Raw genomic sequence first — 20,219 nt, forward strand, 5'->3', positions numbered from 1 at the left:
TTTCGATACGCGAAAAGTTCGCTAACCGGAGCGCTACCCGGAGCGCTGTTACAGATACATATCTTGTTTTAAACGTTAATTTCTCAAAATCCACTGAAGCACATATATTGAGACCTAGCAAAGGCACATCGGGCTAACAGTCCCTACAATTTTGCCAAGTTTCGTGGAAATCCATTCAGCCGTTCGGGCTAAAAGTGAGGCCAACCGCCCTATGGAAATTAACATGGGAAAAACACGTTTTGGGACCCCCTTTTTTCTCGGCCCCCCCTTGAAGACCCCCCCCCCAAATTTCCAGGAGCTGCTCAGAAACAAAATGTGCCATTTTCCTGAAAATTTCAGCCAATTCCGTCCACAAACGCCAAAGTTATTAGGCATAGAATTTTCAAAAGTTCCATAGAGAAAAAATCCTAACTATATATACCTACTGGCTATCGCCAGTAGGTAATATATATATATATATATATATATATATATATATATATATATATATATATATTTATTTATTTATATATGTGTGTGTGCACGCATGTATCCTTTAGTGCCACCACATAAGGTGAGAGATATATCCTATTTGTGAGTGTAAAGGAACACTATAAGTATCTAAAATTATATAATTCTTGCCCAATCTTCTCTTGTGTTCAATCCTGTTTCTATTGTGTTAAGGTGACACATGAACCATTGTTCCCTAGTTTTACGCTTACTTTCAATGTCACCACCTCTTCTAATTATACTAATCTTTTCTAAAATGAACCAATTTATTTCATCGCAATTTATTTCTTTTTTTCATAGTGGTCTGTAAGGGGAGCATTTATTTTCTTGTTTCTTATAGCTGATTTATGTACCACTAGTCTCGTCCGTAACTCCCTACTTGTCTCTTCGAGATATCCTAAGCCACAAGGGCATCTCAGAAGATAAATTATATTTTTACTTCGACAATTGCTCAGGGTTTTGGACCTAAGATTCTTACCAGCAAATGTATTTCCTTACGTTCTATTTCGTGAGGGCATACGGAGCAGGTACCGCATATCTAATTGCCTACTGCTTGACCACCTGCTAGTGTGGTCTCGTTATTTTTAGAAATTCTATATGTTGTCACTAGGGAATTTCTTATCATTTTATTCCTTCTGAAGGAGAATAAGGGTTTTTGCAGTTGGTTTTCAGTGTTGTAATTAGGCACTTTCCAATTTCTATTAAAAATATTCTTTATTTGATTACTGAAGTGCGAGTATTGCGTTACAAAGACTACTCTATCAAGGGAAGCATTCTTTTTCTCTTAATTTTGATCTAATAGACTATCCCTATCATAGAACCTAGCTCTTTTTAATGAGTTTTTTCATTAGTTTGTTTGGGTATCCTCTTGCTTTAAATTTCTTTTTAGTGTTCTCTGCATGATAATAAAAGTCCTTGAGGGTAGTACAATTTCTTCGCAACCTAAGAAATTCCCCTTATCTTTTTGCGCAAGGGGATGATTACTTGAATAAAGTAGCAGTGAATTTTTGTTGGATGCTTTTTGTGTACAATTCCACCTTTAAAGTATCTTCCTCACTTTTAATTAAAATATTTAGAAATTCAATAGTGTACAGTAAATATCAGGTTTGGATCTCCTAAATTTAACCACTCCAGGAAGGAATTTAAATCACTGCTGGCATCGTTCCATATGAAGATGATATTGTCTATGTAACGGTGCCAGCATGTGATATTTTCAAAATAAGGTGCTACCTCTTTGAATATGTGGCGTTGTTCAAAGTCACCAACGTAAAGTCAGGCCAGATTGGGGGCACGTGTGGCCCCCATGCTGGTCCCCTTAATCTGTAAGTATAATTCATCCTTGAACAAAAAGACATTTCTTTTGAGGATCAGTTGGATACAGGACATGATGAAGTCCTTGTTCCCTCCACCTAGATCTTCTTCTGCCATAATTTCAGCAATCACTCTAATCGTGCTGTCTTGGGGGGGTGTTGGTGTACAGGGCTTCAATGTCCATGGTGACCAGGAGCTGTGTCACCCTGTTGAAGCCCAGCCCCTCGAATATAGAAATGGCGTGAGCCGTATCCTCAAGATATCATCTTGGTTTCCTCACCAATGGTTTAAGGAAAAAATCAACTCAGAGGTTCTAATACTGAGCCTATACCACTAATTATGGGTCTCATCGGTGGGTCTCCTAAATTTTTATGCATTTTGGGCAAACCGTAGATCGCCGGAATCATAGTTTGTGATTTAGGCATATATTTGTATTCATTTTCACAAATCCATCCTTCCTGTTTGCCCCTCTTAAGGAGTGTGTCAACTTCACTTTTGAATTTACCTAGTTCTGTAAATTTACTACGTTGATAGTGTTCTTTAATATTAAGAAGGTCCCTCAATTTCTCATCATATTTAGGAGTGTCAAAGACCACCACTCCACCGCCTTTGTCAGCTGGTTTTATTGGAAAATCCTCATTGTTTTGGAGGGTCATGAGGGCATTTCTTTGTTCTTTATTGAGGTTGTTATTACATTTATTTTTAAATCTATCCCTATTTAATTTCTTGATTTCTAATTCAACCACTCTCTCAAAGGTTTCTACATTTTTATCTAGCTGATTCAAATTGGGTAAAAAAGGTTGATTTCGGTTTAAGCCCAGTAATGTTGGGCCCTGGTATATAGGTTTTATCTTCAAAAAATGTGTTTAGACGTATTTTTCTGAAGAAGCTCCTTAGGTCGCTCTCTAATTCAAACACATTTTGAGGGTTGATCGGGGCAAAATTAAAACCTTTTTGAAGTACCTCCTGTTCGTCCCTACTTAACTCTCTACTGGAAAGATTAATGATAGGAAATTCATTTATCTCCAGTATTGCTTGGTCCATGTCGCCAAATACTCCTGGCCTCCCTGTTGAGGTTGATGGTTGTGTCCTGGGTCCTGGCGTGTATAGCCCCTGTACCCCTTTTGCCCTCGAAAGTGGCGCCTCCCTAAAAAAGAATCGCGTTCGGATGGGGGGCCATTTCTGATTCCCTGTCCACTCTCCTGTTCCTCCTCACTACTGGATCCCTATGTCTCTGAGAAAGTGATCCTTTTGTTGTTCGCTCTGGAGTACATAGGTCTTTAAAATTGGGGTTTTTCCCATTTCTGTTCTTTCTTGTTGTTATAATAATCCTTATTTATGTATGAGTAAACACCATCTACACTCTTACACCTATCAAATACAATGTTCAAGCGTGAAATTACTGTCACATTAAGACATAGCGCGATCCAATGGGGCAGCTTTATTTTAGCATTTACATAATCAGGCTAGCCGACACCCAATAGAACGTGAGACTTTAGCAGTTTTAAATGCGAAGGAGCAGCAAGCTCTGAGTCACGACTACTCAGAGCAGGCTGCAGGCGAACACGCTATACACAGAAGGTGAGCCAGAGAAGAGGATAGAGTAGACCCGGTCCCTCTCTTTTTTTGATTGAACTCAGTAGATTTGATAACAAAACTTTTGGTTAAAAAGCATTCTCTATTTATATCTTAGCAACAGGCTCAACAGCGATTTGACCAGAAAGGCTTTTAGAGAGTGCGAGACCTCCCGAACAACGAAATTACCGAAAGGGACATTATATACTGCATGATTTAACCCAACAGTTATAAGGTAATTTAGCAGCATAACATGATCATAGATCCACAAGATTAATACCGCCAGCATTTTTGATACATTATCGTGCTCTATTTGTTACAGAGCAGACTGAGCACTCGAAAAGAAACTCTGATTTGAAATCAGAACGGTTAGGTTTTTAAAAGAATACGCCCGGTAACATTAATAAACCACTCGTGAGGATTCACAAAAAACCAGATAAGGTGAGCTTCTTCCTCAATATCTTTTAAAAAACAAATTTCACAAGTAAGGATAAACAATACAATTTCCTTGGCTTTCCCATTACTTAGATCCCATGAGGATACTCCAGAGAGTGACATCCATTGGTGAAGCAAATAGTTACATTCCCCTACAATTAAGGAACTTAGCCCTGGAAGGTATGATATCTTGTCCTTTAAATTAGATTAGAGAACACTTTATGGATACTCCAATAGTGTGAATTAAGAGTGGATTAAGATCAGTTTACAACTTAGAGATCAAAGCAGGTCCTCTATGGATAAAAGTTGTGACTTATATTGAGGAGGATATTGTTTCAATGTATGTAATCAGGATTTTGATTTTGATTTTGTGTTAAACATCATCTCAACAACAAGATAAAGTTTAAATGTAACTCAAAAACATGTAACCAGGAATATGTTCTTGTATTTAAAATTATTTAAACAACAAGATAATGGTTGAATGAAATTCATCATGTACTATGAAATGGTTGATTCTTATACTCTATATCTTTATAGGGAAAGAGAAATCCCTACAGTGACAGAATTAATAGATTGTCTTGAAAAAGATGGTGTGACAAGCAATAACCATTGAAACGTGTCGACGCAAACAACAGTACAATCTAATGAAGCACACCCTTTCCTAACACAAGTTATCTGAATGTGTACAAGGTTGTGTTGCCAATAAACTATTAGATGTAAAAACAGTAATTGATAATTTTCAGATCATGCAACCTTTTCTGTCATTCAGAAATATGCTGCTCATAATTATGTTTTAATAATAATTGTTTTGTTCTAGGGATAGATATAATCTGTATTGTTTTTTATTGTGAATCTAAAAATGTTTGTGATAACTCATGTTTTAATAGTTTGATGAATTTTTAATAAATATCTGTTTTTTATACATATTTCAACTGTTATAGTTACTATTGTCCAGTATCCAGTATCCAGGTCCAGGGAGACACTCTTTCCAGTTTGGTATTTTACCCTACTTCCCTTGACACTTTTAAGGGGTACCTCTCCTTACTTTAACTCCTCCAACTCTAACAGAACTCTTCGTGCCTGACTTTGAGAAGATAATGTTTTCAGCAAGGCTTACCTGGTCACTGCATCCGGCCTGCGTTCCATTGCAGACTTGTGACTTTCTCCTGGTCTAGAATGCATAACTGGCCACAAGTGGCACTTTATACTATACTTACTTAAAACTTTAAAATTGAATATCTCCAGTTCTACTGAATGGATTTTTTTCATTCTAATATCATTTCATATCTTAAAATATACTCTATTTTTCTAAATTGGTTCAGGATTTATCTTGTGTATTCACTTTATTGCTGTTTGCATACTTGATAAATACTTTCCTATTTGTTCAACCTTACTGCTTTATGCCAAGCTACCAGAGGATTTGGGAACAGGTTATTTTAATTACTTTTCTTGCTCACCCTGACAAGGATTGTGGTTGTTGTCTGACTGGGGCTTCCACGTTATCAAACAATAACTCAATTTTTTAGAGTGTGTGTGTGTGTGCATTTTGTCTGTGGGTGTCTGCATGTGTGATTCTGGTCGCGCATGTGTTTCTTTTAAATTTATCTTAAACCTTACAGTGTCACATTGCACACCTTTTAAAAACAGTTAGAAGCAAGCAACTATTAAGTGGTGGATATCCTTTCAACCTGTCATGTGTTTTTCTAGTTAGGAACATGTTTCATTGGGGGGCTTTTAGTCTCATTTTTTAGAATAATATTGACGAAAAACACCAGGTCTGGATGAATTGCTCAGATCTTACATGGTATTACTTGAATATCAGGATGCAGGAATCTGTAGTGAATGAAACTGTGTATGTGTTTAAAAAATATGTAAAGAACCCAAACCAAAGCAAGTCGCTAACACGTAAAGCTTAGGAAAAAGGAATAAAATCATGGAGATGCATTTAAAATGCAGGTGCTTTAGTATAGTCAATAGGAGTGACTAGCCATCTTGAAAGTCAATTTCTTCTGCTTTTAGGATGGTGCCCGCGTTGAGTTACACAATGTGGCATTATGCAACATGACAGCAATTTTGAAACACAGGAGCTTATTTATGAAGGTCCTGCCTAACTTTTGCACCACATAAAGTGGTATATGTGTAATGCAGGGCTCTTAATTAGATGTATGCAGCCGCGAAGCCACCCTGCGTGGCTATGAGTGGCTTCATAAATCTTGAGTATGACAACACAGCACAAATCACTGTGTCACCTTACTCTGCGCCTGGGAGGAGTTCCATGGTCGTTGCGGTAGGTTTTCCCACGCCACCCCCATGGATTTTGACGTTGCCCAAGATTTACATCAAGTAAACATGGGGAAGCGCCAAATCTGTACTCCTCCCGAGGTAAGGCCTAACAGGGAGAAATATGTTTCTGTCTTCTCGTTGTTGCCTCTTTCTGTGTGTGTGCCATTTTGCAACACACATAGAAGGAGGAAAACACCTCTTAAGATTGTTTTTGTGCAAGAAGGTATTCCTTCCTGCACATAAACAATGCTGCATGCAACAAAGGCATGATGGTGCAAGGGTGCCTGCGTCTATGCAAGGCTGCCTAAATTGCATCAGCCCAGGGATAAAGGACAGGAACTGTATTGCAGAACTACAATGCATTCCTGTCCTTTCACTTTGGCATGGGGCAGCGCAGCAAGGAATACCTTGCTGAGCTACCACACACCGAAGTGCCATAAATGAGGGCACAATTTTTATACTTTTGAAGAAGGGCACCGTGTTGCAACATAGTGTGGGGCAAACTGGCAGCCCTCTTTAAAGCATGACGAATTTTTACTCTTATGACATATTTGTACTGATCAGATAATGCTCTGTGATATGAAAGGGCAGAAAATGTCGATTTTTGAGACTGTGGGCTTTACTCATTTGAGGCGAAAGTCAAAGGGAGGTATTGTTTCCCTAAAATAAGACATAGGCACTGATGAATATACATGTGAATATACGAGCAGTAAGTGTACAAGTGTACATTTTATATAAAAGGAGCTTAAACATATTTTTTGGTCCATTGCTTTTCTTACAAAATGTTTATAGCTGGTAGAGAGCGAATGCTGGCAATGTAATACAGGCTCTCTCTTTTTACACGTGTCGTGGCACTGTAATGTGTTAAGACACTTTTGGGATTATATGCCTCAATGAACTTATTTAGTTCTGTGCACATACATTCCCGGGCAACCATTGATTGTAATCTTTGGATGCCTGTGTACAATGAATGGATTACCTCAGGCTACTATAGAATGGTTATTGAGAGAGGGCTTTTCTGATAGCCAGAAGGGTTGAAATTCTAACTCGGAAATCCATCAGAGCCTTTTAAATCAATTCCTAGCTGACAGACTGCAGCAGGTTGGCTGCACAGATTGTATTGCATGTAACTTCCCTGAGTAACAAAACGGGAAAACGAAATATACTGCAAGCTCACTATCTGAATGTGGGTCTCTGGTTGTGATTTGAATAACTATAGTCTAGACACATAAACGAGTTTTAATTTCTCATATTAATGTGAACTCTCCTAGCTTAAGTTACATTTCGAATTAGTAATGCACATTTTTTGGAAAACACTTCTCTTTATATGTTTTCACTGTCGGCCACAATTTTCTTTGCTGCTTTGGGGGCTACACTCGTAGAAGGAAGCGCTATATAGATGTATAATACAGTTCAGTACAATTTGAGAGTTGTTATACAAATATTTATATGCGTTATGTTGTGCAGTATCTTTATGCATGGTATACTGTTTGTACAAAAGTATTGGATCAATGCAAAAATAGAAACATCAGAATCATCAAAGCCGGACTGTAAACGCGGAACCTGGCAAACATATTCAAACCAGACCCACAGTGTAGTAGGCCATGGCTAAAACAGGGCATGTGAGCATGGTGGGGCGATTGTAGCCATCATTGTCTTGAAGCTATTCCCCAGCCTGTTGCTCACAGGGAAAAGTTGAAGAGGCACAATGGCCAGTTCGACCCTCGGAGTCCTAGTATAGACGGTAACACGAACCATCTGATGCTAAGCATTTCCTCGTTTCAAGTTGGTCAAGATTGTAGTCCTAACAAGTCTCTTTGTAGGGAAATTCTTAAGATCGTTGGTGAAGATTTTAGGTCTATTATATTGTGCTACTGTTCCCTCAATTGTGCCATAACCAATTGTTGAAGAAGGAGGGAGGGTGTATATCACAATATTGTATGCAGAAATATAATCTGACAACTATTGAGTCCTAAATATTGTTTTAAACCATATCACCCACTTGGGTGTAGCTTTTCCATTAAAAATCCAGATTGGGTAATAATTTTGTTGACGATATTTAAGACATTATTTAAGTGAGGCAATGTGTTATGCCACTTTTTGTAATATATTGCCTGCCACACAAACAACATACACACACTAGTGAAAGCACACCTACAGGCACCACAAGCACAACACCCACAAGCATCACAACAGCAAGTGTCAATACAGGTGTGATTGATTTATTTTGATTAGTAGGAAAATGAACACTACTCAATAACACATAGGAAAAGATTGAACGCAAGAGGAATAAAAAAAATGCAATGCTACAGCAATTGTCCACACATGATTCATAGTTGCTTACATTAGATCCCGGCAACAACCGAGTCGTTTCGCGTCATGGTGGAGTCGGAGCAGCAAAGAAGGTACCTGGATGATGGGGTTCAAGATGGAAGCGGAAGTGGAAAACAGGTTAAAAGGTACGTTTTTACCTCCTTTCCTTCCATTCTACCAACTCGGAGTAGGAGGTATTCCTGCCACAGTTGCCTTGACAGAAAACCACATCATGAGTAGCACGGAGGTCATAGTGGCTGGACTACCTTAGACAACTGCTTTAGACTATGGCACCGTCGACATGGGTGAGCATTCCCGGCGGAGTTGGTGTAATGAGGAAATAGAAATTTTACGTGTCCCCTACATGTACCCCATGTATGTCCATGTCACCATGCAATTCCCTTCTCATGCCTGTAATAATAACGCCTTCACGTTTCCGTCCAATGTTAGCATGTCAGTTACCAGGCCCTCCTTGAAAGAAACGTTAATTCTGTACTGAGGCCTATGTTGCCAATACATTTACATGGTGCACGTTTAAAAGTCGAGATGAACCCGTTTTGTGGCTCAGCTGAGCCAGGACCCGAATTCAGGCTCCATGCCTCCTGACACTCTGAAAGCTGCAGTTTAGTTATGTATCCCTGACCTCACACATACTTCCTGCTCAGCCGAGAGGTGCCCAGCCCGGCCTGCCAAGACAGTATTTTGCTTACAGTTATCTGCCCTGCTCCACAGAAACACATTCCTGCTTAATGAAAAGGGTAAACATATTCCGCCTGCAGAAGATAGGGCCTAGCCTTTCTGTCTCCATTCAAGTGATTTGCAGAACCCGCATCCATAGAAGGCCCATGGCCCCACGCAATGCACAAAGAATTATATGCACACACTAGCATTTAGTGATGAGCAGCCTTTGCTCGAGCGACCTTTAAGTCAGATAATACATCCTCCAAACTCAAGATATCAGATAATACCAGAAGTGCAGGTCGTCCTGACATCCAAGACTCCTCTACTAGCACGAAAGTCAGCTCCCCCCAGCTCCCCCCAGCTTCCCCCAGTTACACGTCAATTCCACGTCATGACCAAGTTTGCGCGCACAAGTAGGGTAAAGGTTCCTGCTGACCATGCAGACCCCCTCCATGTATCCACCCACCTATGACACACCTATGATTCATCAAGTCAACACCCATGTGTACGCCTTCTTACACGCCCTTTTCACGCCCATGTGCTCTTATCTCTCTCTTTCACTTGCTCCGCCTGGAGCGCTCCACCTTCTCTATGCAAGTTAATGTATGTTTTAAAGTATAAATAATGAACTCTGTGAATAAAGTTCAGATGACGATCCTTCCTGATCCCTAGTGGTGATGGAACCCGATTCTCCCTTAACTCGAGCTACTGAATTAAAGCCCTTTTGAATCGGACACCACGGACTCTGCCTCTCATTATATGCATGATCCTTGTTAATGTATAGAAATTCGACAGGGTAATTATTTTATTTACCACATAATCTGGCGCCTGAATAGGGACCAGTCCCCTTCCCCATGCGCCGGGGATGTAGGTCCAGCCCCCTGCCCCCTTCTACAGCCGTGACGGACTTCAAGTGTACACGACAGCGGGACTTCCTGCCTACTCCCTCAGGCCCACGGAGGAGACGGAGACTGCGACCAGGCATCCACATGAGGCGGTGAGGATTGCGGACCATCCCAACCAGAGCCCAAGCTGAGAGAGCAAGGTCTGAGGTATCCCGAGGCCCACCTGTTCCGAGGCGCATGCGCAGCAGCATCAGCAGTAGCAGTCACGCGGTATCGAGTTTCCGAGGCCTTCAAGTTCTGCTTCCCGGTGAGTACCGTTATTGGGAACGCATAGAGACGGGTTCATTTATTTGAGCCCGGTAAAGACGTGTCTGGGTACACAGACACGGTAAAGACGTGTCCCTTTCAGTGGGCACGGTAAAGACGTGTCTCTTTATGAGACCGGTATGGTTGTACTGTAGTACAGTGCATAAAGTTAACAGTTTTTTCAGGTTCATGTTTTTCCTATGTACTAGTTAGGATGTGTTTTTAATGTTTTAGTGTTGTAGTATGAATGGTTGTTTTCAGTCTATTTTTGTGTATATTGTGTATTCGTTAAGTTAGTTCCAACATGCCACTGTTTTCGAAATTACGTCAGATAGGGACCAGGAAAGGGATACTCGAAGAGTCAGTTCCCGTCCCGCCTAGAGACACACCTGGTCATTTTATGTATCAGAAGCATGGGCTAGATGCCATACTGTTTTTAGACTTATGGGTAGATTACACGAAGGATCTAGAAGAGAAGTAAAGATGGCCTGCCTCAGGAACATGGGATGCTGAATGCATTATGAAAGTAGAGGAAGCACTATGGAAAAAGAAAGTGAGACCGTCCCAGAAAGATGCCATTGAGTTATGGCGTAAAGAAGCGCATAGGAGAGCAGAGAAAAAATTCCACAAAGCAGAGAGAAGTAAAGAAGCAGGAGAAAAAGCCAGAGAAAAAGAGCTAAAGGAAGAGGGGGAACAGGTCAAGGCAGAACAAGCAGATAGAGAAAGAAATGCCCTCATTGCAGGTATTTATCCCGTCCTCACAGAAGGACTAGCTAAAGTGACATCCTCAGAAGTATCCAGTAATTTGCTGCCACCACTAATACCGACTAAAGTACGTAGACATAAGCAAACAGAAGCTGAGGCTTTTATTTCCTCCTATCTAGAAGAGCCCGCTCCGGATTATGTAAACGCAGAATTCCCAGACAGAATGTATGTACAGGAAAATACGAAAAGAAATATTAAAGTTACACAGGAAAGAGTCTGACGAGAAAGAAGATTCAGCATCAGAAGATGCTGAGCACGAAACAGAGGAAATTGATAAAATGAATTACGTAGGCAAAGCACGACAGTTTGACAGGCCCAAGTGCCTTGACTACCGCAAACAGGGACCTCCTATAAAAGAAAGATATTCCCTCGAAAATCTATTCCAAGCTACTGAGAACGCACTGAAAAGACGAGTAGAGTGCGATAGACCCCACACCCTACACGAACAGGAATTAGCCTGGTCAGCCGTTCAATGGGTGTCTAATTCTAACATATATAACAGTGACGTAGTGGCTCAGACCTTTTTGAGCCTTCCTCCGAACGAACAGCGTTTGGCTGGTATTTACATGGCTCAACATTTGATAACGTTGTACGAGAGTCAATATTCTGATCCCGGTCCCTTGTATACATTACTGGACGATATACTTCTAGAGAGATGGATAGGCCTAGGTACCGAATTAATTAATGTCATTCTGGACCAACGACATAAGTACTTGGCTTTTCTGACCACGCACATGATTCCTGCCCCACACCACGACAGAAAGAGCTTACACATAGACAGACAGAACCCCCTACGAGAGGTACATCCTGTTAAAAATGCAGCGGGTGACCTCCAACGAGTATACGTTTACACACCCTTGACGAAAATAGAAATACTGGAAATGAAAAAGATGCTACCCTGCCATGATAAAGACCCGGGGGGGTTCCACCGTGAATTAAAAGACATTCTCCGCATAGGGGATTAGACGTACGCTGACATCATTAAATTATTGAAAGTATTGTTACTTGCTGGTATTTACGAAAAGCTTAAAGAGAAAGATTGGGAGGTGGGAGAGCAAAAGATAAGTTGGGCAGAATTGGAAACTGAGGATAAAGGCCGGCACCCTGGTGTTGGTCTTGGGGAAAAAGCTAAAGCCCTACCTGAACTCCTGATACAGGTCCTGCCGAGATTATTGATTACTAGAAAGGAGGATTGGGATTTCAGCCTGTAAACAGAAACAAGACGAGGACACTAGTGATTTTTATTCTAGATTCGAGAAATGTTTTTCTATTAACAGTGGCCTTAAGCCAAGTAGTGAATCATACCCACATCTTTTTGTGAGCAAATTAGTAGAGAATTCCTTACCCCCGATCAAGAATAGAGTACTGAAGGTTGAAAGTACCTGGCAAGCAAATAGCCCTTCCCAAATGTTGCAAATGTTACAATATCACCAGAACAGAATTAGAGAGGAACAGGAAAATGAAAAGAGACGCATGAAAGATACGAAAATGAAAGTGCTGGTTGCACAATCGGTACCAGCTAATGGGAATAAAAAGGGCACGACACCTGTTAAAGGGAACTGTAATTATTGCAAGCAACCAGGTCACTATGTAAATGAATGTGCCGTCCTGAAACACAATATAGCTACAGGCAAGACAAAAGAAAGACCACATCCTCCTAGACAGAATAGCACCCCACAGAACACGCAACAGACAGTAGCGAATTTTTCGCCCCCACCAGCAGCTGCCACACAACAAGCCACCCAGCAAATGTACCAGTACGCACAGTCAGACTATCCAGATTTCCAACAGTTCTCATTAAACAGCCTAGAGAGGGAGGTTGGCTTGCCCCTTATTGAGGTTCCTGTAGATCAAGAGGGTCCCTATGTACATAGTCGTGTATTGGGAAAAGACAGAAAATTTTTGATTGACACAGGGGCGAGCAAAACTACCATCAGTCATGATGAGGTTCCAGGGGCACCCCTCTCAGGCTCACAGAATGTTTCCCTGGGATTTTCAGGAAAGCCTATTGTTAATGAAGTGTCAAAGCCAGTTTCCCTAGGAGTCGGTCCATTGTCCCGTACAACAGACTTGTTACTTACTAAGTCATGTCCAGAAAATGTGCTTGGTATAAAGACATTGAAAGAACTGGGAGCAGTTATTTGTTGTTCTCCGGAACGTGATTTTAAAGGACATTGGGCCAGATGTAGGTAAATTATATTTACCGACCTCTTAAATACCGAGTCATACCGACTCGGTATTACCGAGTAGGAAAACGAGATGTAGGTAAGAATGCCGGTAACAAATACCGACTCGGAACCTGTCGGTAATCGGAAACGGTATTTACCGTCTCGGAATATACCTACACGGTAAAATCCGAGACGGAAAAACCCAAACCGATCCACCGGTGCCACGGCCCATAGGAATGAATGGCAACTCCCGACCCGGAAAATACCGAGTAGGTAAAAACCGACCCGGTATTTACCGTGTCGGAACTATCCGCCGAAGAATTTGAAACTGACAAACATGTGCGCCTGTGAACCAATCAGGTACTTCAACCACACCCAAATTCCAAGCCACAGGGGAACTAACCAATCAGATCCAACCACCACACCCCAGGACCTGGGACAGGCCACGCCCATGCAGGTGCAGAAACAAACAGTCAGGAGAGCAGGAGGACAGAGTGTGGAGCAGCCTTACCTGAGACAAAATACACAGCAAGATGGAGAGCCAGGAGGCACAGAGAGATGCTGCAGAGCGCAAAAGGAAGCAGAAGTTCAGCCAGGAGGAACTGCAGGTGCTGATTTCGGAGGTTGTCAGACATTATGGCAAAATTTTTGGAAAGCAAACTCTGCATGTTGCTGAATCCATCAAACGCAGCACCTGGTTGGACATACAAGGCAAGGTAAATGCCATTGGTGTCACCCACCGTGACCTAGAAGACCTAAAAAAAAGGTGGTATGACATCCGCATAATCACCAAAAAAAAGCTTGCTGCCCACCGCAAGGAATGTGATGCTACAGGAGGAGGAAGAAACAGAGCCCCCAGACTCACCGACATCGAGGAGATGGTCGCATCCACCCTTGAGAAGGAATGTATTCACGGAATTGGAGACGCAGACAGCTCAGCAAGAGGAGCAAAGAAACCAGGTAAGATGCAAGAACACTATCATTTACCCTTATACCTATTCCCCTCACAGGACAAATCAGACTCCACAACAGGTTTAACTAATGTCCTGCAATGCATCCTGTGAAATGTAGTCATGTGTAGGTACCTCAGAGCAGTCAGCGTGCATTGCAGCAAGGGGAGCAACAGACAAGTAGCATAGGCAAATGAGAGACAGGCTAAAGTGCTAAAGAAGTGTATTTTATCACATGACACAGGTGAACAACATTACTGACACAATGTCCATGTCTGTCCACAGGAGAGACAAAGCGCAGCACAGCTGAGGTCAGAGAGAAGAGGAGGGAAGGAGCCGGACCTAGCACATCTCACGGAGGGCAGGACCAAGAGCAGGCAGCCCCGATGCCTGAGGAGGCAACTGCAGAAAATCCACAATCCCCTCTCCTATTCGGTAGTCAGGACACAGGAGCGGCAGAACTATCACCCACCCCCACATCACCATCCCCAGTGCTGGGAAGAGTCAGGAGCCATGATGTGCCCCCTCGCAGAATACTGCAAACATCATCGGAGGAGGAGGAGGTGGAGGGTGACACACAGGACAGAGGCAACACCGAGCAGCAGCCCAGTCCCAGAGTCACGCGAGCCAGTGTCCGAGGGCGACGGCCACAGGAGGAAGAGGATGTGCGGCAAGTCCAAGGTGTCTTCTGCGGACTGGAGGCCACCATGGTGAAGGTGCAGCGCCTGCAGGCAAAAGCAATGATGGGGGTTCAGAGGCACGCACGCACAACAAATGATAAACTGGAAGCAGTAGGCAAGGGCATAGGGGAAATGGCAGAGAGCATGCAATCCATGGCGACAGGAATATCAGATATAACACAGTGCATGACTGTCCTGTGTGACAAAATGGACAGGGACCATTTGGCGAGACGCAAGGCCCGTGTGGATGTGCGCCAGCAAACCAAGGCCCTGAACATGTTTGCAACTGCCATAGTGCAGTGCTGCAACAATTTAAGTGAAGGCATGGCCAGGATGACCTCTGCAATGGAGCTGGTGCTCGCGCAACAGACTGGCACTGGAGGCGACACTTGTGCTGCCGAAAGCGAGGGGTCCACCAGCAGGAGTGGTGCAAGCACTCCTGTGCAAGAGTTACGGAGGAGTGGCAGGCGTGGGGGAAGTGTGACAGGCCAGCATGAGGACATTGATTCACAGCCACAGCAGCCCCGCCCTGTGGCCCGTGCCCACAAACAATGACTTTGCAATCCACCCAAGGCTGTAGTCACGGTGGTGTTAACCGTGACATTACACTCATGGAGTGTTTGTATTAGTGTGCCCAAAATGTGAGCTAACAATGCTGTGGCGTAGTGAATATTAAACTACTTCCACAAAGTTACATTCATGCCTGTGTCTCTTTACTCACTCAGAAATATTGTTGTGTAACCTCTGCTCGCCTCAGTCTCCCATCTGTAGCTGCTGCTGCCACTGTAGCTTGGGGCTCTGCCACCTCTGGGTCGTCATCAATGTTCTCATGGTATGTGAGCTCCACCTCAGTGCCTTGCTTGGTGGCGAGATTATGCAACATTGCACAGGTCGCTATTATTTTGCAGCAGATGATTGGGGTGTACTGCCGTGCACCTCCACTCTTGTGGAGGCAGCGAAACCTGCTCTTTAGGAGTCCAAATGTGCGCTCAACTACGTTTCGTGTGGATCTGTGAGCCACGTTGTATCGCCTTTCACTCCTGGTGGATGGGTTGAGGTAGGGAGTGAGCACAAAGGACCGCAGGGCGTATGCACTGTCGCCTAGGGGGAGAAAGATAGACATTAATTGCAAGTACATGAGACGTAGATCTAATGTGAGTGTCAGGGTGTGTCAATGTGATTTACCTAGCAGGTATCCATTTCCAAATTCTCCGGCAAGTAGGCGCGTGTATATTCCACTATTCTGAAAGATGTATGAATCATGGGTACTTCCGGGGAACTTGGCTACGATGTCAGTGATGAGGTTACCTGCATTACATATGACCTGGACGTTGATGGAGTGCGTCGATTTGCGATTCCTGTATATGTGCTCTGTGGCTGCAGGTGGACAGAGTGGGACGTGGGTGCCATCGATGCAGCCGATCACGTGAGGGAAGTGTGCCAGTTGATAAAAGTCTGTCTTGGTTTTGGCTAATTCTGCCGGTGTAACAGGGAATGAAATATAATGCCCCATCCTCTGCATCATGGCGTCAATAAACCTCCTGAAGAAGCGGGACAGGCAGCCCTGGGACACGCCACCCACTGCAGCTATCACACTCTGGTAGCTCCCTGAGGCCAGCAGGTGTAAGCTACATAGTACCTGGACATGAGGTGGGATGGTATGGGCCCTGGGTGTTGGGTGGTCCAGGAGAGGGTGTAGGTCCCTGATCAATTGCTTGATGGTGTCTGGGTGTAGCCTGTACCTCTGCAGTATTTCAGGCTCTGTCAGTTGGAACAGTGTTATCCTCTGCCTGTACACTTGTTCCTCCCTTAGCCATTCTCCCTGTCCTGCTGCCTGTAGTCTCTGCCGTCTTGCTATGATGTAAAAAGCCGCCATCATGGGTCCTGAGGTGCATTTTGGGACTTTTTTTATAGCCCTCCCTTGGTTACCACCTGCTTTCAATGCATGGTAAATACCGACTAAAAAATACCGTTTTTCGGCAGATTCGGTATTTTTGTGCTTACCTACATCTCCAAGGCTAATTTTCACCGTTCCTGATTTACCGAGTCGGAGAATACCAACTCGGTATTTATGTATACGGTATATTCCGACACGGTAATTTTACCGGGTCATTCTTACCGAGTCGGTATGTTTCCGACTCGGATTTTCTTAAATCGGTAATTGATGGCCTCCTACATCTCATTTCCTCGGTAACGGCCGATTTTACCGGTTTTCGGCCGTTACCACCCGGTAAACGCCTACCTACATCTGGCCCTAAATGTGTTGAAAGATTTCGATCCCCGACTCCAGAATGTACCACAGCATTTATGGGCACATGGTCCGACTGACGTAGGTTACATGCACATTACGCCACACCGTGTCACTCTCAAACAAGGAGTAGTACTGCCACGCATCCGACAATACAAGTTACCACCTGATGCCGTAGTAGCATTACTGAAAATTGTTGACGAGCTCATTGCACAAGGAGTGGTAGTAGAAACTGACTCAAATGTATGTAATTCACCTGTCATCCCTATTCTTAAACGAACAGACCCTAATGCACCACCAGTCTACAGACTAGTGATTGACCTTCGAGAACTGAATAAATGCATAATTCCCCAATACCCAGTGGTCCCAGACATTTCTTCATTACTGACTGCAATTGATTCCGAGGCAACGTTCTTCACTGTAATTGACCTAAAGAACGCCTTCTTCAGTGTCCCAATCCATCCAGAGAGCCAATACCTCTTCGGATTCTGTTTAAATGGACGCAGTTTTAAATTTACAAGAGCTCCTCAAGGATTCACAGAACGCCCTAGTATTTACAGTCAAGCATTAAAAAGACAACTGGACAGTATTCACATGCCTGCCAACACCGCACTGCTCCAATATGTAGATGATATCCTGATCACAGCACGAACAGAACTAGACTGCGAACATGCATCACTGACAGTCTTATACTTTCTGGCAGACAAGGGGCACAAAGTGTCCCCTTCGAAGCTACAATTCTGTGCACAGCAAGTGGTGTACCGTGGACACTTGCTGTCCAAGAGGGGTAGATAGCTGACACAAGACCGTATTTAGTTAATTGCCAACCTTTCACAGCCCAAGACACAAAAAGAAGTACGGGCCTTCATTGGCCTCACTTCTTACTGCAAACAATGGATTCCCCAGTATGCATATCTAGCCAAACCACTCATACAGCTAACAACACAGGAGGCAGCGTCTTCGACTGTTCTCCCTTGGACACAAGAACATACCCTTGCATTTGATGAGTTGAAAAAAGCCCTATGTCAAGCACCAGTTTTAGCGACTCCTTGTTACAGCAAGCCTTTTACGCTTTTTGTCACTGAACGAGATGGAACAGCATTATCTGTCCTTACACAAGATCAAGCAGGAAAACACAAGCCTTGTGCTTATTTTTCTAGTACATTGGATCCAGTGGCCCAGGCTCTGCCTGCGTGCCTGAAATCAGTTGCAGCAACAGCCCTAGCTATAAGACCGAGTGATTCCATAGTGTTAGGACACCCCCTGACAGTACAGGTTCCACATTAAGTGGAAGTTCTCTTGAACAGGACACAGACACAACATCTGACCATAGCAAGACTGACAGGATATGAACTGACATTATTTCAGCCACACATAGAGATCAGACGATGCAACATTCTGAACCCTGCTACACTCTTGCCCTCAAGCACAGTGGACACTGCACCACATGACTGTGTGGAAGTAATTAATACAGTGACGAAACCAAGACAAGACCTGACAGACATTGCATTGCCAGACCCTGACCTGACACTTTATGTGGATGGTTCATGCATGAGAACAAGCAAAGGGGAGTTAGTGGCCGCATATGCCGTGACCACTGATACTGAAGTCATAGAGACACAACAAATAGACACACTGTCCGCACAAGCAGCAGAGCTCATCGCTCTGACACAAGCCAGCATACGAGCCAAGAACTTGAAAGTGAACATATATACAGATTCACAGTATGCCTTCGGGGTCGTTCATGACTTCGGAGTGTTGTGAAGGGAGAGAGGTTTCCTGACCTCTCATGGGGCCAAAATTCAGCATGGTCCCCTTATTCAGGCTCTGTTAGAAGCAATACATTTGCCTACAGCCATAGCCATCATAAAATGCAAAGCACACACGAAAGTTACAGACACCATTTCCCAGGGTAAAACCTGGCAGATCGAACAGCTAAACTTACAGCCCGGACTCCAACAGAGACTCCAACAGACACGACAAAGACAAAAGTGCCATCACTGACAAACAGCATGACAGTCAGGGATCCCTCACAAGATGTACTCGACATACAGACACATGCCACTCCAGACGAAATAAAGAAATGGACTGAACAAGGAGGGGTCCAGACTGACCAGGGTTGGATGACAAAAGGCAAAGCTACATGGTTTCTCCCTGACTCTATGGTTCAAGTCATCATAAACACAGCACATAGTCCAGCACACTTAGGAGAAAAGGCAATGCTAGACAGTTTACAGAATATTTGGTTTAACAAGCACCTGCGTGCAGCAGCAAAACAGAAAGTACGCACCTGCATGATCTGTTGCCAGTTCAATCCAGGCAAAGGCATTCCAGTGGAACAAGGTGGATTTCATCCTCCTGACCACCCTTTTGAAGTCCTCCAGATGGATTATATCCAGATGGACAGATGTAGAGGATACAAATATGTCCTAGTAGTTGTATGTGCACTATCTAGATGGACAGAAGCATACCCAGTCCCAGATTATACTGCTGTGACCACTGCCAGGCAATTGGTACGAGAATTCTTTCCACGGTACGGATTGCCCTGTGTCGTGTACTCAGATAACGGTCAGCCATTCTCCTCTGAATTAATGAAACAAATATCTCTTCTGTTAGGTTACCAGTGGAAGTTTCATTGTGTACGACACCCGGAGGCAGCCGGACTTGTAGAGCGTCACAATCAGACGCTCAAGACAAAATTAGCGAAACTCTGTGCAGAAAAAGGCGTGGATTGGATGGTAGCCTTGCCGGTTGCCCTCTTTTACATGCGTATGGTAGCTCATTCCAGAACAGGACTGTCCCCTTACGAAGTGGTTTTTGGTAGACCACCAAATATGTGGGGTACGCCTATGCCAAAGAAAATTACTGATGTTGACAGTAATATGCTGACAGATTACCTGGCTTCCTTGATGTCTGCACTCCTCTCTTGTCGTTCACAGGTTGCCGCCGCCTTCCCCGACAACACCCAAGTCAAAGAGCACACCATCGTTCCGGGGGATGTAGTGCTGGTCCAGAATTTTGATCGTTCAAGGCCTCTCGAGCCCCGCTGGTGCACGCCGAAGTTAGTACTGCTTACCACGAGGACTGCCGTCAAGGTCGACGGAAGAAAAGGCTGGATCCATGCTCAACACATCAAGAAATTCCATGGAAATACCGGAACTGTGATCGAA

This window comes from Lissotriton vulgaris, chromosome 3_1 (genome assembly GCF_964263255.1).
Source record: "Lissotriton vulgaris chromosome 3_1, aLisVul1.2, whole genome shotgun sequence".
NCBI lineage: Eukaryota > Metazoa > Chordata > Amphibia > Caudata > Salamandridae > Lissotriton > Lissotriton vulgaris.